At 41.3% G+C, this 27,955-nt stretch overlaps 1 long non-coding RNA gene across 1 annotated transcript; it reads right to left on the bottom strand.

Moving 5' to 3' along the window:
* Positions 1–975: 975 nt before the first annotated feature.
* On the bottom strand, positions 976–27,928 carry LOC109549302 (uncharacterized). The gene is made up of 4 exons (XR_002175552.3): positions 27,182–27,928; positions 23,153–23,236; positions 10,115–10,192; positions 976–1,304 (listed from the first exon to the last, which is right to left on the bottom strand). It is a non-coding gene; the product is annotated as an uncharacterized lncRNA (long non-coding RNA).
* Between the last annotated feature and the right edge of the window lie 27 nt (positions 27,929–27,955).

Consider the following 27,955-nt stretch of genomic DNA (forward strand, 5'->3'; position numbering starts at 1 on the left):
TTATCTGCCTCGGGTGTGTAGGTTTGGGGGAATTTCAAGACATAAGGCAAACATGATGCCAAGATGATCCCAAGCTTTTTCAACCCTTTAGGGACTTGTAGAAACCTTGAGGGTAGATTTGGAATGCCACTGCATGTGGGCTTGGGAATACTGTCCAAGGCAATCTTAGCTAGATCTCAAGGGAAGCAGTCATCAGCTGCCACTGGGGACTCAGAGCTTCTGTTACCCCATTTGTAATGTGACCCAAAAGAGATAAAGGAATCAGGAAAATGGGGCACAGAGGTACAATGATAGGAATCAGATGTGGAGAGCCGCTGAGGGGAGCCTAGTGATGCAGGCGGGACATACTGGCCAAGGGCCTTCTTGGGTTATGGGGAGAAAACTGAGGCACGTCCAACTTCCCACCTTCGTCGATGCTATGTCAAGAGGCAGCAGCATCAAGCAACTTTAAGGGCTCTGTTGGAATAATTCAGCATTCAATTTCTTAGAGTTAGGAAGTGACAACCAGGTATAATTCTGTTAGTGGGTAGCCACATGGAGGGAGCGTCCTGGACTTGGTACCAGCACGTTGCCATGATGGCAAGTTTCTACTCACTCTGAATGGGCCCAGCCTCAAGTAATCCAAGGATGAAGATCAAGGACTAGGTTAACCTTTGGCATTTAATCCCTCCTGTTTGGTAGAAAGCATCAGTGCTCAGTAATGTCAAGGACTGTGATTATGATGCCCATGTTATGGATGACCCTGGCTTGTAGAAACAACATCAAAGCAGCATCTTTGGACTTCCCTGGTAGCGCAGTGGTTGAGAGTCCACCTGCCAATGCAGGGGACACAGGTTCGTGCCCCGGTCCAGGAAGATCCCACATGCCGCGGAGCAGCTAGGCCCGTGAGCCATGGCCACTGAGCCTGCGCGTCTGGAGCCTGTGTTCCGCAGCGGGAGAGGCCACAACAGTGAGAGGCCCGCGTACCGCAAAAAAAAAAAAAAAAAAAGCAGCATCTTTTTGAAAGGGTGGGTGGCAAATTCCTAGAGTTAGTTTAATGCATAATTTTAACTGTAGATCATGTGCTTTCGTGGGTAAATTAAAGGTGTGCTGACACCTAGTCCATTAAAACACCATGAAAGGCAGAAGTTGCATTCTGAAGTCATCCATATGTAGGCCCCTTATTTAGCTCACACTCTATAGATTATTACCTGGACTGATTGCTTCTTGAACTGTTCCTTTATTTATGGTTGTTAACTGCTCATCACTTACATCCCTGTTGAATAGAGAGGATTCTTTATCCCTCTTCTTCTCTGCAATGTGACCTACAAAAGACAAAATGGGTTCATCTAAAAACACCCAGCAGCTGTGATCAGTTCTGTTTTCATGATGAAAGTAACTGCCTCTAGAGTCAAAGTGAGGAGTTAGGATTTTGGAGAAAGGTCCAAACGGACATCAGTGTTTTGTTTTCGTTTATTTTTTTAACCTAACAAATTCCTGGGTAGACTGAGGCATGGTTCTCACCCTGGAGTGTGCTTCAGAATCACCAGGAGGCCTTGTTAAGACACAGATCGCTGGGCCCCACCCCAGAGTTTCTGATTCAGGAAGTCTAGGGTGTGGGGGCTGAGAATGCGCATTTCTCACTTTCCCTGAGTGATGCTGCTGCTGCTGGTCAGGGAGCACCCTTACAGGGCTCAGCCAGAACCTTTCAAATAGCTGCTGAGCCTCTCCGACCCCAGTCTCAACTAGTATAAAATAGAAATAATAAGACCTACCTCACTGATAACACAATGTTCGTGAAAACAATTCAGAAACCACAAAATACTATAAAAAAAAAATGTTTCTTGAGGTATGTGGCCAAGATGGCAGAGTGGGTAGACCCTGAGCTCATCTCCTCCCAGGGGCACACCAAAGTCATGACTGTTTCCAGAACAACTGTCTATGAGAATGACCTGGAGACTAGTGGAAAAGACTTCCCACAACTAAAGCTATAAAGAAGGAACCACAGTGAGACAGGGTATAGTCAGTACCCACTCCCCAGGCAAGGTGACCCACAAACAGGAGGATAATCACAACGGTAGAGGTTCTCCCCAAGGAGCAAGGGGTCCAAACCCCACATCGGGATCCCCAGCCCCGGGCTCCTGCACTGGGAGGACAAGCCACCAGAATGCCTGGCTTTGAAGGCCAGCGGGGTTTGCCTACGGAAGAGCTAAAGAGCTGTAGGAAACAGACTCTCTTCTTAAAGGACACATGCAAAATCTCACACACTCTGAGCCCCAGCACAGAGGCAATAATTTGAAAGGACACTGGTCATACCCACTTGCTGATCTCGGAGAGGCTCCCAGAGAGGAAGGAGGCAACTGGGGACATAGGTGCTGGCAGCAGTCATTTTGGGGATCTTGTTCTACCACAGTGACCCTGGGGCTGGCAAGCACCATTTTGAAGTCCTCCCTCGAGTCTTTTAGCGCCGGGGGCCTGCCTGCCCACCAACGGACTGGCAGCAGTCCCAGGACCCCCCAGGCTGTGCAGCCAGCCACACCAGGCCCCAGCCCCCCAACACCAGCAAGCACAAGGCAGGGCCCGGCAGCCAACCAAGTCAGGGGCCAACTTCACCTACCAGCACATCCACAGTAGCCAGCCCTGCCACAACAAAAGAGCCCACCTGAGCACATAGCTCAAGTGACCAGAGAGGAGTGTGCTGCTGGGCCCCATGGGAAGTCTCATACACAAGGCCACGTCTCTAAGATGGGGAAACATAACTGACCTACTTAATACTTAGAAATAAACACAGAGAATTAGGTGGAATGTGGAAAAAATTAGTATGTTTCAAATGAAGGAATAAGACAAAACCCCCAAAGAAGAACTAACTGAAGTATAGATAAGCAATCTACCTCATAAAGAGTTCAAGGTAATGATCATAAAGATGCTCAACAGGGCTTCCCTGGTGGCACAGTGGTTGAGAGTCCGCCTGCTGATGCAGGGGACGCGGGTTTGCCCCAGTCCGGGAAGATCCCACATGCCGTGGAGCGGCTGGGCCCGTGAGCCATGGCCACTGGGCATGCGCGTCTGGAGCCTGTGCTCCGCAACAGGGGAGGCCACAACAGTGAGAGGCCTGCGTACAGCAAAAAAAAAAAAAAAAAGATGCTCAACAAACTCAGGAGAAAATTGGAGGAATACAATGAGAAGTTTAAGAAAGAGTTAAAAAATATAAAGAAGAACCAAACAGAGCTGAAGAATGCAAAAACTGAAATAAAAAATACACTAGAAGGAATCAACAGTAAATTAGGTGATACACAGGAATGGATCCACAAACTGGAAGACAGAGGAGTGGAAATCACCCAAGCTGAACATAAAAAAGGAAAAAGAATTTTTTTAAATGAGGATAGTTTAAGAGACCTCTGGGACAACATCAAGCATACTAACATTCACATTGCAGAGGTCCCAGAAAGAGAAGAGTGAAATAAAGGGTCAGAGAACTTATCTGAAGAAATAACAGTTGAAACTTCACTAACCTGGGAAAGGAAACAGACATCCAGATACAGAAAGCACAGAGTCCCAAACAAGATGAACCCAGAAAGGTCTCCACCGAGACATAATTAAAATGGCAAAAATTAAAGATAAAGACTATACTCCAGGGACTTCCCTGGTGGTCCAGTGGTTAAGAATCTGCCTCCCAATGCAGGGGATGTGGGTTCAATCCCTGGTCAGGGAACTAAGATCCCTCATGCCACGGGGCAACTAAGCCCGTACGCCGTAACTACTGAGCACATGGGCCACAACTAGAGAGCCCATGCACCGCAACTACTGAGCTCATGCGCTCTGGAGCCTGCACACTGCAACTAAAGAGAAGACCACCTGGCACAGTGAGGAGCCCACATGCCGCAATGGAAGATCCCGCATGCTGCAACTAAGACCCAATGCAGCCAAAAATAAAATTTAAATAAATAAATAAATATTTTTAAAAAAGACTATACTCCAATAAAAATTTAAAGAAAAAGAAAAAAATAATAAAGATCAAGAGAGGATCCTAAAAGCAGCAAGTGAAAAGCAACTTGCTATGTACAAGGAAACTCCCATAAGGCTATCAGCTGACATTTCAGCAGAAACTTTGCAGACCAGAAGGGAGTGGGCATGATATGTTCAAAGTGGTGAAAGGAAAAAACCTACAACCATGAATACTCTACTCCACAAAGCTATCATTCAGATTTGAGGGAAAGATAAAGAGTTTTACAGACATGGAAAAGCTAAAAGAGTTACCACTGAACAAGCTTTACAAGAAAATTTAAAAGGACATCTCTAAGTGGAAAAAAAAAGACCACAACTGGAAATATAAAAATCACAGAAGGAAAGCTCATTGGTAAAAGCAAATATACAGTAAGGTAGTGGACCAAAAGACAAAAGTAGTAAAATCATCTACCTCCACAATAAGTAGTTGAGGGATACACAAAACAAAAAGATATAAAATATGATGTTAACAACATTAAATATGGTGGGGGTGCAGGAGTGGAAATGCAGGATTATCAGAATGCATTCGAACTTAAGAGACCATCAACTTAAAATAATCATATATAGGGAATTCCCTGGAGGTCCAGTGGTTAGGGCTCAGCATTTCCACTGCAGGGGGCACAGGTTTGATCCCTGGTCGGGGAACTAAGATCCCACAAGCCACAGAGCATGGCCAAAAAAAATCATATATATATTATATAATATATGTTACAATAAATTTAAGAAGATTGAAATCATATCAAACATCTTTTCTGACCATAATGATAGGAAAAATCAACTACAAGAAAAAAACTGCCAAAAACATAAACATAAAAATTGCCAAAAATACACCCAACATGCACATAAACAACAAATAAGTCACTGAAGAAATTAAAGAGGAAATCAAAAAATACCCAGAGACAAATGAAAATGGGAACACAATGATCCAAATTCAATGGGATGCAGCAAAAGCAGTTCTAAGAGGGAAGTTTATAGCAACATTAGCCTACCTCAGGAAACAAGAAAAATCTCAAATAAACAATCTAACCTTACACCTAAGGAATTAGAAAAAGAACAAAAAATACCTAAAGTTAATAGAATAAAAGAAATAATAAAGATCAGAACAGAAATAAATGAAATAGAGACTTAAAAAGCAATAAAAAAAGATTAATGACATTAAGAGCTCATTCTTTGAAAACATAAACAAAATCGATAAACCGATAGCCAGACTCATCAAGAGAAAAAGAGAGGGCCCAAATAAATAAAATCAGAAATGAATTAGAAGTTACACTTGACACCACAGAAACACAAAGGATTATAAGAGATCACTATAAATAATTATATGCCAATAAAATGGACAACCTAGAAGAAATGGATAAATTCCTAGAAATATATAATCCCCCAAGACTGAATCAGGAAGAAGAAGAAAATCTGAACAGAACAGTTACCAGTAATAAAATTGAATCAGTAATTTAAAAAAAAAACAAAAAAAAAACCCTCCCAACAAGCAAAAGTTCAGGACCAGATGGCTTCACAGGTGAATTTGACCAAATATTTCAAGAAGAGCTAAGCCTATCCTCCTCAAATTTTTCCAGAAAATTGCAGAAGAAGGAATGCTTCTGAACCCATCTATGATGCCAGCATCACCCTGATATGAAAACCAGATAGAGACACCACAAAAAAGGAAATTTATAGGCCAATATCAGTGATGAACATAGATGCGAAAATCCTCAACAAAATTAGCAAACTGAATACAGCAATATATTAAATGGATCATACACCATGATCAAGTGGGATTTGTTCCAGAGATACAACAATGGTTCAATATCTGCATAAATCAATCAATGTGATACAGCACATTAACAAACTGAAGAATAAATACCATATGATCATCTCAATAGATGCAGAAATACCTTTTGACAAAATTCAACATCTCAACAAAGTGGGCGTAGAGGGAACATACCTCAACATAATAAAGGCCATATATGACAAGCCCACAGTTAACATCATACTCAATGGTGAAAAGCTGAAAGAATTTCCTCAAAGATCAGGAACAAGACAAGGATGCCTACTCTGTCCATGTTTATTCAACACAGTATTGGAAGTCCTAGCCAGAGAAATCAGACAAGAAAAAGAAATAAGAGGAATTCAAATTGGAAAGGAAGAAGTAAAACTGTCACTGTTTGCAGATAACATGATACTATATATAGAAAATCCTACACACACACCCCAAAAACTATTAAAACTAATAAATGAATTCAATAAAGTTGCAGAATACAAAATTAATATAGAGAAATCTGTTGCATTTTGTACAGTAACAAAGAACTATCAGAAAGTGAATTACAAAAACAATCCCATTTACAAATGCTTTAAAAAGAATAAACTACCTAGAAACAAATCTTACCAAGGAGGTAAAAGACTATACTTGGACAACTACAAGACTTTGATGAAACAAATTGAAGACAACATAAACAAATGGAAAGATATACCATGCAGTCTACAGATTCACTGCAATCCCTATCAAAATACCAATGGCATTTTTCACAGAACTAGAACAAATAATTCTAAAATTTGTATGGAAAAAAACGAAATATTGCCATTTGCAGCAAATGGATGGACCTAGAGATTATCATAATCAATGAAGTAAGCCAGACAGAGAAAGACAAATATTATATTATATCACTTAGATGTGGAATCGAAAAAACAATACAAATGAGCTTATTTACAAAACAGAAACAGACTCACAGACACAGAAAACAAACTTATGGTTACCAAAGGGGAAAAAGGTGGAGGAGGGATAAATTAGGAGCATGGGATTAATAGATACACACCACTATACGTAAAATAGATAAACAACAACGATTTACTGTATAGTACAGGGAACTATATTCAATACCTTGTAATAACCTATAATGTAAAAGAACCAGGAAAAAAAAGTATATATATATATATATAACTGAATCACTTTGCTGTACACCTGAAACTAATACAATATTGTAAATCAACTATACTTCAATCAATCAATCAATGAAATGAGGAAAAAATAAAATAAAATTTGGGCTTCCCTGGTGGCGCAGTGGTTGAGAGTCCACCTGCCGATGCAGGGGACACGGGTTCGTGCCCCGGTCCGGGAAGATCCCACATGCCGCGGAGCGGCTGGGCCCGTGAGCCATGGCCGCTGAGCCTGCACGTCCTGAGCCTGTGCTCCGCAACGGGAGAGGCCACAACAGTGAGAGGCCCACGTACTGCAAAAAAATAAAATAAAATAAAATAAAATAAAAATTGTATGAAAACACAAAAGACCCTGAACAGCCAAAACAATCTTGAGAAAGAAGAACAAAGCTGGAGTATCATGCTCCCTCATTTCAAACTATACTACAAAGCTACAGTACTGACATAAAAACAGACACAAAGACAAATGGAACAGAACAGAGAACCCCTAAATAAACCCACGCATTTATGGTCAATCTATGACAAAGGAGGCAAAAATATACAATGGAGAAAAGACAGCCTCTTTTTTTTTTTTAATAAATTCATTTATTTTATTTATTTTTGGCTGCTTTGGGTCTTCATTGCTGTGCACAGGCTTTCTCTAGTTGTGGTGAGCGGGGGCTACTCTTCATTGCGGTGCAGGGACTTCTCCTTGCGGTGCTTCTCTTGTTGCAGAACATGGGCTCTAGGAGCACAGGCTTCGGTAGTTGTGGCATGCAGGCTCAGTAGTTGTGGCTTGCGGGCTCTAGAGTGCAGGCTCAGTAGTTGTGGTGCATGGGCTTAGCTGCTCCGCGGCATGTGGGATCTTCCCAGACCAGGGCTCAAACCCGTGTCCCCTGCATTGGCAGGCGGATTCTTAACCACTGCGCCACCAGGGAAGCCCAAGACAGCCTCTTTAATAAATGGTGTTGGAACAACTGGACAGTGACACATGCAAAAGAATCACACTGGACTACTTTCTCACTCCATGAACAAAAATAAACTCAAAACAGATTAAAGACTTAAATATAAGACCTAAAACCATAAAACTCCTAGGAGAAAAAATAAGCAGTTAGCTCTTTGACAGCAGTCTCAGCTATACGCCTCCTCAGGCAAGGGAAACAAAAGCAAGAGCAAACAAATGAGACCTAATCAAACTAAAAAGCTTTTGCAGGGCTTCCCTGGTGGCGCAGTGGTTGAGAGTCCGCCTGCCGATGCAGGGGACACGGGTTCGTGCCCCGGTCCGGAAAGATCCCACATGCCGTGGAGCAGCTGGGCCCGTGAGCCATGGCTGCTGAGCCTGTGCTCCGCAGCAGGAGAGGCCACAGCAGTGGGAGGCCCGCATACCACAAAAAAAAAAAAAAAAAAAAAGCTTTTGCACAGCAAACTATCCACAAAATGAAAAAGCCACTTACTGAATGGGAGAAGACATTTGCAAATAACATATCTGAAAAGGGGTTAATATCCAAAATATACAAAGAACATATACACCTCAATATCAAACAAACAACTTGATTTTAAAATAAGCAGAAGACCTGGATAAACATTTTTTCCAAAGAGGACAGGCAGATGTCCAACAGACACAATAAAGGATCCTCAACAGCACTGAACATCAGGGAAATGAAAATCAAAGCCATGATATCACCTCACATCTGTCAGAATGGCTATTACCAAAAAGACAAGTGATAACAACTGTTGGCAGGGATATGGAGAAAAGGAACCCTTGAACACTGTTGGTGGAAATGTAAATTGGTGCAGCCACTATGGAAACAGTATGGAGGTTCCTCAAAAAATTTAAAATGGAACTATCATATGATACAGCAATTCCACTTCTGGATATTTCTCCAAAGAAAACAGCAACACTAATTTGAAAAGATATATGCACCCCTATGTTCACTGCAGCATTATTTACAATAGGCAAGATATGGAAGCAACAGAAATGTCCATCAATAGAGGAATGGGACTTCCCTGGTGGTCCAGTGATTAAGACTCTGCGCTTCCAATGCAGGAGGTGCAGGTTTGGTCCCTGGTCGGAGAACTAAGATCCCACATGCTGTGGGGTGTGGCCAAAATAAAAAACAAGAACAAAATAGAGGAATGGATAAAGAAGATGTCATATATGTATTTCATACACACACACACACACACACACACACACACACACACACACACACACACACAAGTCTTACTCAGCTATAAAAAAGAATGAAATCTTGCCATTTGTGATTACATGGATGGACCTAGAGAGTATTAGGCTAAGTGAAATAAGTCAGACAGAGAAAGACAAATACCGTATGATTTTACTTACATGTGGAATCTGAAAAATGAAGCAAATGAAGACACATAACAAAACAGAAACAGACTCATAAATACAGAGAACAAATTAGTGGTTGCCTGAGGGAAGGAGGCATGGGAGGATGAGTGAAATAGATGAGGGAGATTAAGAGGAACAAACTTCCAGTTATGAAATAAATATGTCACAGGTATGTAATGTACTGCATAGGGAATATAGTCAATTATATTGTAATAACTTTGGCGACAGATAGTAACTAAACTTACTATGGTGATCATTTTGTAATGTATAAAAATATTGAACCACTAGGTTGTACACCTGAAACTAATATAATATTTTAAGTCAATTATACTTCAATTTTAAAAAGAACGTTTCTTGAATTTCAAGGGCAATACAGAAGATTAAATACACTGAAATATTCATTTATTGGTAGAGGGACCACAGAATGGCTTAGTAGAAACAGACAGGGTTGAAAAACTGCAGCTAATTCTGCAGCTTTGGGGTGAATCTGTCTAGGAAGTGTGTGATAACAGTCTCACATTTCTGGAAAAAGAAATAAATTTATTTTTTATTCAACTTGTCTTAGAAAAAGAGAGAAAACTCTCAGCTTAAAATGACTCATAATTACTTGACTTTGGAAGAGCCAGCTTGTCAAATCAGGGTCAAGGAATTAACAACCACAGACAGAAAACCCTGGATAACATAGAGTTAATCTACTAAGGGGTTGTGTTTGCCTTGCTCTTTCATAGAGTTTTTTTTAAAAAAAGATAGACTTGCCACTTGAACGCAAATTTTTACATTCCTTGTCTCTGTAGCACAAAAACAAAACCTAGAATCAGGAGTCACTATATATACTTATCATCAATATGGTCATAAGTTCTCATTTACCTAAAGATCTTTGGAGCGTTTGGAAGATGTTTTTCACGCGTAGTGGGTTGTGATTTTGGTCATTTGTTGGATTATTTTCTGTGGGAAAAAAATAAGCACAATTACCAAGTTTTGCCAAATACCGTCAGTTTCCAAGCTTTATTTCAACTTTAGAAAGCCACTAACTACGAGAAAGTAGCAGTCCATAACAAGAGCAAGCACAAGGAGCAAATCCCCCACGCATTTCCATGATGTGGACTCAATCCAAGCTGTCAGTCAGTAACACCCTGGGCCTGGTAAAGTCGTCTTCAATGAGCCCAGAAGCAAGAAATTTTGGCTTTGTGCTCAAGGAGAAGTCGAAGTTTTACATCTCCATAATTTCTTTGGGTGTTGTTTGTTTTGCTCTCAGGAGACTCTAGCATTGAAATGCACCTTTGATTATATGTTAACAGCACTTTATTGCTACACTGTTAACTGAGGACTAGATTCCCTTCAGTGGAGCTATGATCATTATGACCTTGAACTCTCCTGGGTACACTTTTTCCAAGACACTTCACTTCTAAACAGGATAATTTCCTCACCCCTCTTCCTAGCCGGCCCTCTGCCTTTCTTACCATTAATTCTGGTTTTTTGAAAGGTCACTACTGCTAAGGAAGAGGTACAGACATGGTGGTCTGGGATTTCCTGGTCCCCACAGAGTAGCCTCAGAGCAGCTCCTGGTCTCTGAAGAGGGGCCTGGTCGGCCTCCTTTTCTTGTGGGGTGTCACCTTCACCACTGTATGCAGGGCCTCCTCAGGCCTCTTCTTTTTTCACCTACTCAAAACACCTTATCAAGCAGACCTGCCTCTCTTTTAATCTCCCAAAGCTCCATGCAAGTATAACCTAAAGCACTTTTAACATACTTGCAATTTTAGCATGTTTATGTCCAATGATTATTAATGAGACTGACTGTCTTACTAGCTGTGAGCTCTTGGAAGACAAGAATGCCCCATTTAGCTCTCCAGTTCCTGGCACAGTGCCTACCACAGGGAAGGAGAGTGACAGCTGGTCTTGAGTAAGAGAAGGAATCTTCAAGAATCTTGACTGCAACCTCATGAAAGACTCTGAGCCAGAACCACCGGCTAGGCCTGTCTGGTTGGCCAAGATTGCAGTAGTTTGAAGGCTGAAAGGCACTGGAGGGTCTGCTTCCTAGATGGCTCACAAGCTGTTGGCAGAAGGCCTCACTTCCTCATTGGCTGTGGGCAGGAGGGCTCAGTTCCCCGTTACAGGGGCCTCCCCTTAGGACTGCTGGAGTGTCCTCACATGGCAGCTGACTTTCCTCTGAGTGAGCAATTAACCGAAGAGACAGCCAGCCGGAAACCATAAGGTCTTTTACGACCTAATCTATGAAGTGGCACATCATCGCTTCTGCCATATTCTGTTCATTAGAAGCAAATCACCAAGTCCAGCCCACAGTCAAGGGGACAGGGATGAAGCTTCATCTTTCAGAGGGAGGGGTATCAAAGAATTTGTGGAGATATTTTAAAACCACAGTAGGAATAAAATTCCAAGGAAGACAGTTGAAAAAAAAGGAAACATTCACTTGTGTCCATGTGAACATGAGGATTTTAATCAGCTACCTCTGCTTTGGTGCAAGAATTGTGGATGGAGAGAAGTGATACCCTTACAGAGGCATCTACACTCTGCAGGAAGCCTGGACCTGGGTATGCAACCTGTACCATTAAGCAGAGACCCCCTGAAGGACTTCCAAGATATTAAGTTTAGCCACATGAAATTGGAGATCTCTGATCATTTTTGACCTACAAAAACAGTAAGATCAAATGAGTCTACCTAACAGTATAGTCCCAAGGGAGGATTTCTAGTCTACATATTTCTTCTAATTTGGAGGCTCCTAGAAACCCAACATCATGGATTATCAAGATAAGTGTGATGATCAATTTGTAATGTGATCCTTTGTTAACAAAGAAAATATGGAATTGGCTTCAAGCCAAATTTAGATCGATCACTGCATACCTTGGGGATCTGGGAAGACAGAGGAAAATAAATCCATTTTGTGCTTAGGAAGTGGTCAAGCATCGAGTAAAGCTCCGAGAAGGGAGAAAAAGCAATAAGGCCGATGACCGAAGGACACTTTTCGAGAAGGTGATGTCATTTTTGGGAACATGCAAAAGTCCTAGAGAAATCTACCAACATGGCCAGCTGGGACATGCCACAAAGTCTGCGAGGGAATGGTATAGTTTTTCCAGGGGAACAAGCCCCCTCCAGTGTCATAACCAGGGTGGGGAGGGGGACAGGAATGCTCACTGTCAGCATCTGTATTTGACAGTCCTTTCATATAGCAACTACTTGAAAGGAAAATGCTACCCTCCCTGTTCTCCACTGGCAACGTTTCGAGCACATCAGCAGCACAGGTGGAACCCACTCAGCAGAAGACAGAAGGAGGTCTTGCCCTGGGTACACTGGGCATCTGGTCTAGTGAGAAAATCTAAGAACCAGTCATAAGAACTGCAAATTATTGTTCAATGTGGTGTCTGTGAAACTCTTTCTGCCTAAAAGTTCTTCCAGGTGTCCTTAAAAGGGATACAAATTATGCAAGTGTAACTGGTGTGTCTTACAGGCATTCAAACAGCGGCACTGTCTCCTACTAGCTGCTTGACCTCCGGCAACTTACTTAACTTCAGTATCTACATGTGGAAAATGGGGGCATAGTAATAATGATGCTACACACATAGGACTGCTGTGGGCATTAAATAGTGTAGTTGAAAACTCCTTTGGTACTCAGTGCTCACTGTACATTAATTTTATCATTATAACAGTGATTATTATTTTTTCAGAATGTACCATTCACTCATTCATTCACACATTTATTCCTTTAGCAAATCTTATTAAGCTCCTACCTTATATCAGACCCTTAACTCCTCAGCCCTGGGGAAAGACAGTCTAGTGAATGCAACAGTTATTGTTATGATTTGTCTTATGGTCATTTCAGCATATGTACTAGAAGGATGATTACCAGTAAATTTAAAGGGGGAAATAGACACTCCTAAATACAATAAGGCATTCAGTAGAATATAATGTATGCAGAGAAAAGGTGGAAGTTATAAATTAATTCTGATGTTAAAAGAACAAACATTTTGTCCTGGTTCCTATGAAGGAAAATAGCACTTCCTTATTTGAAAGCAATTAACAGAAGGAATTGCTTTACAAATCAAAAGACCAAGCTTGAGAGTAAGCTGTGTGTCCCCCAAGTAGATCACTTAATTACATTTAAACAATGAACAATTGTGTTTATTATTCAGGGTGTCCTAGTACTATAACGTGCACTCCTGGACAGGCCACACCTAACATTTGCAGGGACTAGCGCAAGAGTACAGATGGAGACACACCCATCATATGTATCAATATTTAAAAGTTCTAAATTGTGACTTGGTCTGCATTCCCACACAAGGACTTGCAGCCCACTGCTTCCTTGGTGGCTAAAGGAATCCCACTTCCCAGGATACACTGAAGCAGGACAGAAGCTGGAACCAGGCCCAGGACTCCTGAATAGTGACTGGACACACCAAATCTCCCTATGATCAAGTGGGATTTATTCTAGGAATGCAAGGTTTGTTCAATATTAGGAAATCCATTAATATCATATACAATACTAGTAGACTTAAGGGAAAAATTAAATCATATGAATAGTTACAAAGATCCTGACAAAATTCAACACCCATGCCTGTTTTTAAAAACACACAAGTAGGGTTTCCCTGGTGGCGCAGTGGTTAAGAATCCGCCTGCCAATGCAGGGGACACGGGTTTGAGCCCTGGTCCAGGAAGATCCCACATGCCACATAGCAGCTAAACCCGTGCACCACAACTACTGAGCCTGCGCTCTAGAGCCCGTGAGCCACAACTACTGAGCCCATGTACCACAACTACTGAAGCCCGCGCACCTAGAGCCTGTGCTTCACAACAAGAGAAGCTACCGCAATAAGAAGCCTGTGCACCACAACAAAGAGTAGCCCCCGCTCGCCACAACTAGAGAAAGCCCACGTGCAGCAACGAACACCCAACACAGCCAAAAATAAATAAATTAAATATTTTTTTTAAAAAAAATGCAAGCAAAGAGAAATTGACAGATACATTCTCAATGTGAATATATGTACACATATGTATATATGTATGTATGTATGCATTTATGTGTGTGTATATGTATGTACCTTAGTCATCTTAGTTCTATAACCAGCGTCTAAATCAGGAAACACTAAAGGCATTTCCTCTAAGAGCAGGAACAAGGCAGGATGCCCACTGCATCTCCACTAGTACTCAAGATTGTCCTAGAGGTATTAGCATAGACGATTAGACATGATAAAGAAATCAGCAGCACAATAACTGGTAAAGTAAAACTATTTCCATTTTCAGATGATATAATGGCATAACCTAGAATTGCATGAGGTGGTCGAATATAAAATTAATATACAGAGCTTCCCTGGTGGCGCAGTGGTGGACAATCTGCCTGCCAATGCAGGGGACACAGGTTCGAGCCCTGGTCCGGGAAGATCCCACATGCCACAGAGCGGCTGGGCCCGTGAGCCACAATTACTGAGCCTGCGCGTCTGGAGCCTGTGCTCTGCAACAAGAGAGGCTGCGACAGTGAGAGGCCCGCGCACCGCGATGAAGAGTGGCCCCCGCTTGCCATAACTAGAGAAAGCCCTTGCACAGAAACGAAGACCCAACACAGCCAAAAATAATAAATAAATAAATAAATTTTTTAAATAAATTAATTAATAAAATTAATATAAAGAAGTCAATTGCCTTTCTACACCAAAACACTAATTAGGTAGAGGATATAATGGTAGGGAAACCCCCCTTTACAATGACACAGAAGATTAAATTACTTAGGAATAAACTTAAGATATGTACAAAATCTACATGAGGAAAACTTTAACACACACTGAAAGAGCTCAAAGTAAACTTAAAGAAGTTGGAAAGACCTCCCCTTTTCTAGGATAGGTTTGTCTTACTACCCATTTCCCCAAAGTGAAATTGCATTATAAATTGCATTATAAATTGCAAGCAGTGCCAATAAAAACACCAACAGGCTTCTAATCAAGTTAGACAAGTTAATACTAAAGTTCATGGGGAAAACAAACATGCAAAAATAACCAGGAAAACACTGAAAAAACAAAAACTGCCCAAAGGGGACTAGTCCCGCAAGACATGAAAGCATACTGTCTCAGCCTCTGTAATGAAAACAGTGTAGTACTGTCGTGTTCAGAGACCAATAGACCAGTGTTTAGACTAGAAAGCCCAGGAAAAGACCCAGTACTTATGGGAATTCAGTATACGATAAAGGGGGCTTCTCGGGTCACTGGAGCAAAGATGGACTTTTTAATAAATGGTGTTGGGACAAATGGGTAGCCATTTCACAGAAAAATGGGATGATGTGGACTGTGTTGACGAAGCCATTCTAGCCCACGTGTGGTCCTCAGCACAAAAGCATCCTCTCACTTCTCCCAGTGGAGACCCAGGCACCAAAGAGATGCCCAACTATATTTAATTTATGATTATCATGCAATTTACAGAAGGAAATGTGTACTGTAAATTCAGGGATAGTAGAAGTATTCATTTTAAAGAGACTTCTGTGGTAAATTGATCTCCGAAAACCATCTCAGCCAATGGTTCCAAACACCAGGGGCTGGTATCTGGCCAACCGTATCCAAGTCACTCAGAGAATATGCAAAGATGTGCAGAACCTGGACTCCGCTTCTAGAGATTCTTGGTGGGTTCCAAGAATACGGATTTTTAATAAGCTCTTTCCATTCCACATCCTCTTCCCCACGGCTGATGCACAGTTGGGCTTGGGAACCACTGACCTAGTTCCTATTCCTGCACCCAGGAAAGACCACCTATTCACCAACTCAGACAGTGACATATTTGGCCTTTTTGTTTTGTTTTGTTTTTTGGCCACACTGCATGGCTTTCAGGATCTTAGTTCCCTGACCAGGGATCAAACTCATGCCCCCTGCAGTGGAAGCACTGAGTCCTAACCACTGGACGGCCAGGGAATTCCCTATTTTTCTTTTTAAATTTTTACATCTGTCTAGGGAAGAAATGATGCATGGGATTCTAGTTCCTCTTCAGAGCCCATTTGCTTCCATCATAATCAGATCTGAGATGAGCCTTTGCTTTGATGGAGAGAACGCCTCTGGGGTACCACTTCCAGAAAGTGCTCAGCCCCTCACTAGCCCCATCCCCCAGGGGTTGGGGAGAGACTTCACTGTTCAGTTTGGGAGAGGGATTCAGGTGCCTGTTACTGGCTCCTTTCTCCTTGCCTCTGTCTCTCTGTCTCTATCCCTCTGCACAGAGCAAACGTTTTGATCTGCTCCTCTACGCTGTGAATTTTACAAAAGCAAACTCTCTCATGGAGGGGGTTTGGAGAAGGCAAGGGTATCCTAAACCTTACCAGTGACTGGAGCACTCTTCCTAGTTCCAGGTGAAGCACCCACATTAGCCAGCCAAGTATTCCTGGAGAGAATTGTCTGAGCTCCATCTGCTGGACCCTCAGCTTAGTCTCACATTTGGTTCTGAACTCAGGCAAGAGGAAGAAGAGGTATCACTTATTGACCCCTAACTCCAATTTTATCTATTTGCATTTACTATTATTGGAAATTCTGTCCATACTGCCAAGGAAAAATTCTGATTCAGAATTCCCATCAACATTGGCTCCTGTGATGATAAAACACATGAAAACAAATTGAAAAATTTTTATCAGTACACCCTTACAAGCCCCTTGGGCCCATATTTTCAGTGTTTTTTAAATTCTTTTTCTTTATGGTTTATCACAGGGTATTGAATATAGTTCCCTGTGCTATACAGTAGGACCTTGTTGTTTATCCATCCTATATATACTAGTTTGCATCTGCTAATCCCAAACTCCTAATCCAGTGTTGAAATGCTAACATAGAATTCAACTTGTACTTGGAAATGTGTGTTTGAAAGTTTATATGTTATTGTAGAGTGAAGCACCAGCTGATTGCTGATTGCAGAGGCTGGAGCCCAGGCAGATGCTGTGGGAAAGGAACCTCAGGAGTTGGAATTCACATCTGTATGCAATATTCCAACAAGTTCTCACTCCTCTGCTACCCAGGCACTAATATGCACTGCTGACAATTTCTGATTCCCATTTCTATCCTTATGACCTGTGATCAAATACCTGCCTTAATTCTCAAAGTGTTACTTAAAACATAATAATGATATGAAGCTGCTTTAAAGGGAAGAGTGTGTTCATCACTTTTGTTATTTCTACGGCTGGGCCTAGGGCAAGTGATTTTTTTTGTCCTTGGTCTTATCCGTGGAATGAGGTACTAAAGACTGCACCAGTTCTCACCCAGGGCTAAGATTGGCCTCAAACCAGGTCACGCACGTGGAAGTATAAAGCGTGTTTGGTGGAAAGTTATTACACCACTCAGGGCTCCCGGTGTAAGAAACGGTATAAACACCATTTGCAAGTCCAGTCCCTGTCCTCTGAATAGCCTCCAGAGAGTAAGAACCTGTCGGACACATGAAGTTGAGGGATTTCCCCAAAATAGAAGGATAGTTACACTTTCATCTTGGAGGTTATAGAGAGGATATCAGACAATTCTTTCCTTCATATCTCTATTTGTCTTTGCTGCACAAGTAGCTGTTTTAAAGAACAGTAAAATGGTAACTTAGTACCTATAATACAGTACATAGGCCTATAGAAAAGTGTGATCTTAAAGAGTTTTAAAGACATATACTTGCTTTCTTTTGTGTCTCTCTTTGTAATTGATTTGCCTGCTGTTCTTCTTGTTTCTTCTAGAATTTCATCTCAAGTGAAGTAAATAAAGGCATATTAATACCAGCAGTGGAGACCTGATATTTTTCCCTGTAAAGCAGTCTATAAATACAGTGAATAAATAATACAAACTCAACGAATACGTGAAATTACACTCTAAAATTCCTCCTCTTGGGAAGGGAAATTCCAATAACATAAATCATTTCTGAAAAATTTTGATTCCACTAGATGTCCGGGGCAGTAAACATTGCCCACTAAAGATATGTAGCTAGAAACTTTGTCCCAAATCTCATGATATGTAGTGTCATAATTTTCCTTCTTATTCGTGCTGTCATTCTGACCCATCTCTGAGACTTTCCCCAGGATGGCCCATAAATATGGGTGAAGGCCGGAGGGTAAAAATAAAGCAAAACAGAGTTTTAGTCAGAAAGCTCTTTGTTTATAAACTGTTCCTAATTTTTCATGATTACATATTTTGAACTATATTAATTTCTCCTTCCCTTTTAAAGTTTTCAGTCTTCTACTATTCCCTGGGGACAGCAGTTTTGTTTGTCCTTCTCGGTTTACTTTGAAAAGCAACAGAAAATAATCATCACAAATTCCATTCATTTTGTGTATATTCTGAGTCCTTTTTCAAAGGTTGTTGGTATACTGGTGGGTGGTCTACTCACCTGATGGAATAAATGCTGACAATAAGGACACAAAAAGTTTAACCATTACTTCACTCATTCAAGATGGTGAGTTCTCACATCCCCTTCCTTGATGAATGCATTGACCTACAAGTTCCTGAACTGTTGCTCAGAGAGAACTTGGCAAGTTTATCAGTGGCCCACCAATGCCAAGGCCAACACTGGCCTGGCACTGGGTGGGTCAGTAGGCCTAGGGGGGTGATGGGATCCTTCTAAACCCTGCACCAGCCACCCAACTTCAGATGCAGCCACTCCCCTTCCACACACGTGGGGCTGGATTCAGAGACACAGAGCACCTGCCAAGAAGAGAAAAGTGTTCTCATTCCTAGATGGGAATTTCTGAAAGCGTGGATAGTGGGACTGCAAGAGCTATGTGCATCCATTCATTCATTCAGTTATGGTCACTGACCACCAATCAACCAGCCAGACAGTACCCATCTCTTTTTTTTTTTTTTTTTGCGGTACGCGGGCCTCTCACTGCTGTGGCCTCTCCCGTTGCGGAGCACAGGCTCCGGACACACAGGCTCAGTGGCCATGGCTCACGGGCCCAGCCGCTCCACAGCATGTGGGATCCTCCCAGACCGGGGCACGAACCCGTGTCCCCTGCATCGGCAGGCGGACTCTCAACCACTGCGCCACCAGGGAAGCCCTTGAAGCCTCTTTAACAGCACACATGGAAGAAGGGCAAACCCAGAATTCCTGAAATGCTTTTTCTGCATCAGTTGACATGATCCTGTGGTTTTGTATTTCATTCTGTTAATGTAGTCTATTACATTGATTGATTTTCCTATGTTGAACGATGCTTGCATTCCAGGAATAAATCCCACTTGGTCTGGTGTATAATCCTTTTAATACGATGTCGGGTTCGGTTTTCTAGCATTTTGTTGGGGAATTTTGCATTTATATGTACAACTGATATTGCTCTGTAGTTTTCTTAAAACGTCTTTGTCTGGCTTTGGTATCAGGGTATACTGGCCTCTTAGAACTAGTTAGGAAGTGCTTCCTCCTCTTCAATTTTTTGGAAGAGTTAGAGAAGCATTAGTGTTAGCTCATTTATATGTCTGGTAGCATTCACCAGTGAAGCAACTTGAATCTGGGCTCTTCCTTGTTAGGAGGTTTTGATTACTGATTCAGTCTCTTTGTTTATTACAAGTCTATTCCAATTTTCTATTTCTTCTGAATCAGTTTTGGTAGTTTGTGTGTTTCTAGGAATGTGCTCATTTCGTCTAAGTTATCCAGTTTTTTTGGCATATGATTGTTCATAGTATTCTCTTATAATCCTTTTTATTTCTGTGATTATAGTAATGTCCCCACAATTCTTAACTAATAATTGAGGCTTCTCTCTTTTTTTCTCATTCAATCTACCTAAAGATTTGTTAGTTTTGTTATCTTTTTAAGGAACCAATCTTTGGTTTCATTGATTTTTCTCTATTGTTTTTCTATTCTCTGTTTCATGTATTTCCATTCTATTCTTTATCATCTTCTTCATCCTGCTAGCTTTGAATTTAGTTTGCTATTGTTTTTCTTATTTCTCAAAGTATACAGATAGGTTATTTGTTTGAGGTCTTTCTTATTTTTAATGTATGCATTTATAGTTATAAATTTCCCTGTTAGCATTGTTTTTGCTGCATAAGTTTTGGTATGTCGTATTTGATTTTCATTCATCTCAAGGTAATTTCTAATTTCTTATTGGTTATTTAAGAGTCTGTTGCTTTATTTCCACATATTTGTGTATTTTCTAGTTTTCCCTCTGTTGTAAACTTCTAGTTTCATTCCATTGGGATCAAGAAAGATACTTTATATGATTTATATCTTCTTCAATTTATTCAGAGTTGTTTTGTGGCCAACATATGGAGAACATTCTATGTGCACTTGATAAGAATGTATTTTCTGCTGTTGTTGGGTGGCGTGTTCTGTACATGCTTGTTAAGTCTAATTGGTTTATACTGTTGGTCAAGTCTTCTATTTCCTTATTATCTTTCTAGTCCTATGTGTTATTGAGAATGGGTTACTGTCTCCAACTATTATTGTAGAACTATTTCTTCATTCAATTCTGTCCATTATTGGTTCATATATTTGGGGGTTCTGTTGCTGTGTGATATGTGTTTATAGTTGTTATGTCTTCTTTCTGTGTTGAACCCTTATCAATATATAACATCCTTGTCTTTTGTAAATTTTTTTATTTGAAATCTGTTTTGCTGGAAAATAAGATAGCTACTCTTTATTTTTTTCCTTATGGCTTTGAGTTACTGTCTAGTATTGTTTCATTTCAGTCTGAAGTATTCCCTTTAGTATTTCTAACAGGGCAGATCTCTTAGCTTATATTTATCTGGAAATGTCTTAATTTCTCCTCCATGATCAAAGAATAGTTTTGTCAGATGCAGAATTCTTGGTTGACAGTACTTTTCTTTCAGGACTTTAAATATGTCATATCACTGCTTCTGGCTTCCATGATTTTTGTGTTGAAATCGGCCATTAATCGTATTGAGGATCCCTTGTACATAATGTCGCTTCTCTCTTTCATGCTGACAAGATTGTCTTTTGATTTCAACAGTTTGACTATAATGTGCTCTAGTGTCGGTCTCTTCCATATACCTTGCCTGGAGTTTGTAGAGCTTCTTGGATGTGTATAATCATCAGATCTGGGAAGTTTTGGAGCATTATTTCCTCAAATATGTTCTCTGTCGTTTGCTCGCTTTTCCTTCTGGGACTTCTAAAACGTATATGTTGGTACTCTTGATGGTGTCTCACAGTCCCTCATGCTCTGTTTATTCATTTCATTTTTTTCTTTCTGCTCCTCAGACTGGATAATTTCAAGTGTCCCAGGTCAAAGTCAGGGATCCTTAATTCTGCCTGTTCAAATCTGCTGTCACATCCCTCCAGTGAGTTTTTCGTTTCACTTACTGTACTTTTCAACTTCCGAATTTCCCTTTGGCTCATTTTTCTAACTTCTTTTTTTTTTTTTTTAAACATCTTTATTGGGGTATAATTGCTTTACAATGGTGTGTTAGTTTCTGCTTTATAACAAAGTGAATCAGTTATACATATACATATGTTCCCATATCTCTTCCCTCTTGCGTCTCCCTCCCTCCCACCCTCCCCATTTTTCTAACTTCTATTTCTTTACTGATATTCCTACTCTGTTCAAACATTGTTTTCCTTATTTCCTTCTTTGTCCATCATTTCCTTTACTGATTAAATATATTAAAGACAGTTGATTTAATATCTTTGATGAATAATTCCAGTGCCTAGGCTTCCTCAGAGATGGGTTCTTACTATTTCTTTTTTTTTTTTTTTTTCCTGTGAATGGGCCATACTGTCCTGTTTCTTTGTATGCTTCATAATTCTTTTTGTTGAGAGCTACACATTCTATTTGGGTAACTTTGGAAATCTCATTCTCCCACTCCTCAGGGATGGACAGTTTCGGCTTGTTGAGGGCTGGAACCATGCATTTGTGACTTCTCCAAACTATTTTGGCAAAGTGTATATTCCTTACTGTGTATGGGTGCTGAATTTCCAGTTTGTTACGTCTGCAGTCACTCGGTGGCCTGACAAAGGTTTCCGTAAGTGTCTATATTTCAAAAGGAGAAAAACAAAAAATACTGTCTTTTTAATCTCTTTGACAGAATTTCTTGGAAGCTCTTGAGGTCATGATAGTGAAACTATCATGTGAAATGGCCAGCCTCAGTGCCAGCCCTCAGTGGTCAAAGGCAGTGATCAACACACACCCAGATTCTGGCACCAGGAAGCCACACTGAGAATGTGGGCTGCAAAACACTTGGCTACCTGCCATGGGGCTGGGGGATGGAGAACGGTAGGATCTACATGGAACACTGAAATTCACTAAAATTTACCAACCTCTTCATCAAGCTCTTTACTGGACTATGCAAATGTTCATCTCTTGTTCCAAAATAGTTGCTTAAGATAGATCTTGCCAGCTCAGTTCTAGCTTCGGTGAAGAGATGTATTCCTGGAGCTTCGTACCCAACCATCTTCTATCTAGGCCTTGGTTTTTCTCAAGTTTACCTGGGAGGCTTGGAATAGATCAATGAGTCCCAGCCTAGAATCACCTGGAGAGCTTTAAAAACTACTGATGCAAAGGTAGATTTCCCATGTCAGGAAATCTGATCACGTGTCTCTTTTTAACAATCTCCCAGGGGATTCTCATGCTCAGTTAGGGCTGAGGACCTGGGAGAAGGTCTATCTCAGCCTCAGGGCCTCACCATCTCTACCACATGCAGAATTCGACGGGGGACCTCAACTAGGCAGATGTGATGCAGCTGGTCTGAGCTGGGATCTGACACTGCTTTTCCAATAGATCCCAGATGGTGGCCCTGCTGCTGCTACATGGACCCCTGCTTGAGGAGCAGAATCCTTTCCAACTGTTTATCTTCTATGTTTTTCTTAATTTCTTGAGACTCTGACACTTAGAGAACCCGTTCTAGCCTCAAAGCAAAGCACTTTCCTTCCCATCAGAGCAGCAGGAAAGGTTATCTGGGAGACCACCACGGACACGCATGAGACTCTTCATACAGCCTGACAGTTTCATGTGGGGAGATTACTTACCAAATAGTTTAACCAAATGTTCTTCTCGCTTATTTGAACTCAATGCAAAGTTGGCATCTCTCAAGCTCTTTTGTTGAGGATAACCTATGGGAAAGTAAACTTTAGCTGTGAGCCAATCTTTCACTGGATCTGCATGTAATTCTTTTTAAATCGATACACTCATGCATGGTATTTGAGAGAAACATCCTGCAGTTGGCCTGCTCTAGGGGAAATAGCACTGGACTTGGGTTCCAGTACACATTTTTTTTTTTTTGCGGTATGCAGGCCTCTCACTGTTGTGGCCTCTCCCGCTGCGGAGCACAGGCTCCGGACGCGCAGGCTCAGCGGCCATGGCTCACGGGCCCAGCCGCTCCGCAGCATATGGGATCCTCCCAGACCGGGGCACGAACCCGCGTCCCCTGCATCAGCAGGCGGACTCTCAACCACTGCGCCACCAGGGAAGCCCCAATTGCTTTTCTTTTAAAAAGAAATCAGCTCCATATTAAAGGACTTGACTTTTCGGATAAAAACCTTCCCACAAAGAAAACTCAAAACCCAGACGGCTTCACTTGTTAACTCTATCAATAAGGAAGAAACATCATCACTTCTACACAAACTCTTCTGAAAAACTGAAATTGAGAGAGTACTTTCCAATTCATTCTATGAGATGAGCATTATCCTGATAACAAGCCAGACAAAGATTACAGGAAAAGAAAAGTATAGGCCAGTATCTTTCATAAACATAGATGTAAGAATTCTTAACAAACTTTTAGCAAATTGAATCCAACAATATTTTTTTAAACGATAATATATCATAACGAAATGACATTTATTCCAGGAATGTAAAACTGATTGAACATTCAAAAATAAATCAGTGTAATTCATCATGTTAATACAAAAATCATATGCTCATCACAACAGATGATCAGAAAAAGCATTTGACAAAATCAAACATCCATTCAGGATAAAACTCCCATTAGCTAGAGAACAAAGGGAATTTTCTCAATTTGATATAGAGTAGTTATACTCTTTATCAGGGGATTCCCTGCTGGCGCAGTGGTTAAGAATCTGCCTGCCAATGCAAGGGACACAGGTTCGAGCCCTGGCCCAGGAAGATCCCACATGCCATGGAGCAACTAAGCCCGTGCGCCACAACTACTGAGCCTGAGCTCTAGAGCCCGCAAGCCACAACTACTGAGCCCACGTGCCACAACTACTGAAATTGAGAAAAAATTACTGAAAAAAACTCTAGAGCGCCTAGAGCCCGTGCTCCACAACAAGAGAAGCCATGAGAATGAGAAGCCTGCGCACCGCAACAAAGAGTAACCCCTGCTCACCTCAACTAGAGAAAGCCCGCGCACAGCAATGAAGACCCAACACAGCCAAAAATAAATAAATAACTAAATTTATTTTTTTTTAAGTAATATATATCGGGAAATCCCTGGTGGTCCAATGGTTAGGACTCTGCACTTCCACTGCAGGGGGCGCGGGTTCCATCCCTGGTTGAGGAACAAAGATCCCACAAGCTGCCCAGCGCAGCCAAAAAAAACAAAGGGATATATCATAAAGACAGACATATAGACCAATGGAATAGAATAGACAGCCCAGAAATAAGCCCCCACATATATGGTCAAGTGATTTTTGTCAAGGATGTTGAAACCTTTCAGCAGGGAAAGGTAAATCCTTTCAACAAATGGTGCTGGGAAAACTGGACATCCACGTGCAAAAGAATGAAATTGGACTCTTACCTAACCTCATATACAAAAATTAACTCAAATGGGTCAAAGACAAATATAAGAGCTAAAACTACAAAACTCTTAGAATAAAACATAGGGCAAAGCTTCAGGACATTGAATTTGGCGATGATATCTCAGATACGACACCAAAGGCACAGGCAACAAAAGAAAAAAATAGGGAAATTAGATTTCGTGAAAATTTTTAACTTTTGTGTATCAAAAGACATTATTAACAGAGTAAAAAGGCAACCCATAGAAAATATTTGCAAACCACATATTTGATAAGGGATTAATATTCAAAATATAGAGAACTCCTAAAACTCACCAAAAAACCCAATTCAAGGGCTTCCCTGGTGGCGCAGTGGTTGAGAGTCCGCCTGCCGATGCAGGGGACACGGGTTCGTGCTGCGGTCCGGGAAGATCCCACATGCCGTGGAGCGGCTGGGCTCGTGAGCCATGGCCGCTGAGCCTGCGCGTCCGGAGCCTGTGCTCCGCAACGGGAGAGGCCACAACAGTAAGAGGCCCGCATACCGCAAATAAATAAATAAATAAATAAATAAATAAATAAAAAAAAATAAACTCAGGATTTAATTGCCACTAAAAAAAAAAAAACCCAATTCAAAAATGGGTAAAGGGGACTTCCCTGGTGGCGCAGTGGTTAAGAATCCGCCTGCTAACGCAGGGGACACAGGTTCGACCCCTGGTCCGGGAAGATCCCACATGCCACAGAGCAACTAAGCCCGTGCGCCACAACTACTGAAGCCCGTGCACCTAAATCCCGTGCTCCTCAACAAGAGAAACCACGGCAATCAGAAGCCTGCGCACCACAATAAAGAGCAGCCTCTACTCACCGCAACTAGAGAAAGCCCACGCGCAGCAACGAAGACCCAACACAGCCAAAAAAAAAAAAAGGTAAAGGACTTGAATAGACATGTACCCAAAGAAGATATACAAATAGCCAATAAGCAAATGAAAAGATACGCAACATCATGAATCATTAGAGAAATGCAAATCAAACCTATGATGAGCTACCACCACATACCAATTAGGATGGCTACAATCCAAAACAAAAACAAAAACAGAAACTAACCAGCGTGGTGAGGCTGTGGAGAAACTGGAACCCTTGTGCACTGTTGTTGGGAATGAAAAATGATGCACCCACTATGGAAAACAGTATGGCTGTTCTTCAAACAATCAAAAATAGAATTATAATATGATCCAGCAATCCCATATCTGGTTATATATCCCAGAGAATTGAAAGCAAAGTCTCAAAGAGGTATTTATACACCAATGTTCACAGCAGTGTTATTTACAATAGCTAAAATGTGGAAGCAACCCAAGAATTCATCAATAGATGAATGGATAAGCAAAATGTGGTATATACATACAATGGAATGTAATTCAGCTGTAAAAAGGAAGGAAATTCTGTCACATGGGGAATGGGGAGTTATTGTTTAATGAGTATAGAGTTTCAGTTTTATAAGGTGAAAAAACTTCTGGAGATGGATGGTGGTAATGGTTGCACAACATTATGAATGTATTTAATACCACTGAACTGTACACTTAAAAATGGGTTAAGAAAAAGAATCTAAAAAAGAGTGGATATACATATGACCCAGCAATCCCACTACTGGGCATATACCCGGAGAAAACCATAATTCAAAAAGACACATGCACCCCAGTGTTCATAGCAGCACTATTTACAATAGCCAGGACATGGAAGCAACGTAAGTGTCCGTCAACAGAGGAATGGATAAAGAAGATGTGGTACATATATAGAATGGAATATTATTCAGCCATTAAAAGGAACAAAATTGGGTCATTTGTAGAGATGTGGATGGACCTAGAGAGTGTCATACAGAGTGAAGTAAGTCAGACAGAAAAAACAAATATCGTATATTAACACATATATGTGGAATCTAGAAAAAATGGTATAGATGATCTTATTTGCAAAGCAGAGAGACACAGAACAAGTTAAAAACACCAAAATTTAAAAGTTTACATTGTAAAAAGAATTTGCCCTTCATTTCCCCGCATTTACGGTGGCCCCTTTCCCATATTAAAGAGTCTTGAAGGTGCCTCATACACTCTTCAGAGCCATTCACACATAGAACATTCTGGACACTGTGACTGGCTTTCTTTGCTTTGACTTAGCCATATGTCCTGATGTATTTCATATCAGATTATATATAACTCCTTCATTATCTTAAACAATTGCACGTTGACCCATTTTATGAATGCATAGACACCAAATACAAATGAACACCTACCTATGATTCTATTTGCATAAAATTCCAAAATAGTCAAAACTAACCTGTGGTGACCGGTAGAATGCAGGATAGTGGTCACCTCGGAGGAGGAATAGGGCAGTGAACGAGACGGGTGGGAGGCTACCAGGGAGCTGGTCATGCTCTGATTCTTAAACTCAGTGATGGTTATACGGGCGTGTCCACATGCTAATAATTCACTGAAATGTACATTTATGATTTCTGCACTCTTCTGTATGATGTCGTGCTTCAGCTTTACCGAATTTAATCTCACAGTCTAGTGGGAAAGTTATACAGAGCGGCAAATAACTATGGCTCAGTTTGGTCAATGAATTCAGGACTCGGTATCTTCTTGCCCTGTTGCAGCAGTTGACCCCAACGCGGCTGGAGGCTGACCGCAAGCTAATCCCAGCTGCTGCCAGCTGGATAACCTTGGGCAAGTTACACACGCGTGAGCCTCCTCGGTTCCCAAATCTGTAAAATGGGAATAATAATACCTCATACAGTTATTGCAAGGGTGTAATATAGTAATCTATGTAAAGTGGGTAGGAGTGCTCCGCAAGCACGTAGCAGGTGTTCCATTCACTCCAGCTACCGTTACCACGAAACTGTCATTTTTACAAGGAAAAGGATCCTCCTCAGTGCTCAATAAAGAAATGCTTTGGGGGAAATATCCACCGCCGGTCTCCTCGGGGACGGCGAGCTCACGAAGAAGCGTGGTCGGAGGTGCTGAAGCTCGGGAAAGCAGTCTCCCTGGACAGGCGACCTAGCAGCCCACCACTCGCTGACCGCCTCCTCCTTAAGCGCGGGGCAATGACGTC

Source organism: Tursiops truncatus, chromosome 14 (assembly GCF_011762595.2).
Source record: "Tursiops truncatus isolate mTurTru1 chromosome 14, mTurTru1.mat.Y, whole genome shotgun sequence".
NCBI classification, from domain to species: Eukaryota; Metazoa; Chordata; class Mammalia; order Artiodactyla; family Delphinidae; genus Tursiops; species Tursiops truncatus.